Raw genomic sequence first — 1,391 nt, 5'->3', positions numbered from 1 at the left:
GCAAAACCACATGAGTGTGAATGGGGGTGTTTGTGGGGACATTGGCGCCCAATAAAATAGTCATAGAAGAAAAAAAAAAAAAGCAAGCAGTGTGGTCTCATTCCCAAGGAAGCTCAAGCCATGCTTTCACAGCTGTAGCATGTAGCGTATGAGTCATGGTGTGTCCAGACTGCCTGGCTTCTGACTCTGTCTGTGCCACTTACTTAAACTTTTGGAACCTCAGTTTCTTTCTCAATAAAACAAAGATGGTAACATCATCTTGCGCCCCTGGTTGGATGGTGCCTGTGGTTAATTGGCTCAGCTACTAGCCCAAAGGTTGGGAGTCTGAGTCCACCCAGATGAACCTTCTAAGAAAGGGCTGATGACTTACTTCCCAAAACAAAAACAAAACAAAACACCAGTAGAACTTACATGGTGCAGCTCTACTCTGACACACATGGGGTTATCATGACTCGAAGGGGACTCACTGGCAACTGGTTAGGTTAGTGCCAGCATCAATCCCATTGAGTTGTCCTGAGACTCTCACTGAGTTCATGTATGTAGAGAGATCCCTTGGCACAGTGGCCGGCACATGGTGAACTACTGTGGTTGGCTTAGAAGACCACGGTTGTTACTATAATTTAATCCCAGAGACCAGGGAATATGCGGTACAACTCTCAGGTTCTGTGACAGGTGCTCAGTTGGGACAGGATGAGGCTGCCTCTGCTTTTCAGAAGCAAAGAAGACAGTGATAATATGGGGCTGTTACATCTGCCTGGTCTTGATTTGTCCAAGTTCTGTCTACATTTTGAATGATCCTCTTTGAGATCCTAGGGTTCAACCTTTACCGTTGAAAATGAAAGACATTATACTAAGACTTCTCTGGTCCCTGGACTTTCAGTCACAGACAAACCGGGAGTCGTCTAGAGCAACGCCACCCCAATTTTGCCTCTGGAGTAGGACAAATGCAGACGAGGGAGAACACGCAACACTAAGACTCAAACCTGGTGGGCAGCTGGACCAACAGCCCAGGGCTTCCTGGAGCATGAGAGGAGCTCAGAAAGCACCAGGACATCACCGTCCCATGGAGCTGCCAGTGTCAGGCAGCACACAGTGAGTGGACAGACGCTTGGTCATACAACGAACTGTTAACAACCCACCTCCACCACCATGTGATCTTTAAGGCTTTTTGTTCCAGAAGTCACAGTCGGATGTCAGCAATCCGTGGTGGCAAAGTGGGCTGCGCATGGGGTTGATAATAGGAAGGTCAGGAATTCGAAATCACCAGTTACTCCCCACAAGAAAGGGAAAGCTTTCTGCCCCTATAAAGATTTACAGGCTTGGAAACCCACAGGGGCAGTTCTACAGGGACTCTGTTAAAATGAGTCGGAATTGACTCGATTGCAGTGAAT

This window comes from Echinops telfairi, unplaced genomic scaffold (assembly GCF_000313985.2).
Source record: "Echinops telfairi isolate 266 unplaced genomic scaffold, ASM31398v2 ScPeMD7_5;HRSCAF=22, whole genome shotgun sequence".
NCBI lineage: Eukaryota > Metazoa > Chordata > Mammalia > Afrosoricida > Tenrecidae > Echinops > Echinops telfairi.
This window is presented reverse-complemented; position numbering follows the sequence as displayed.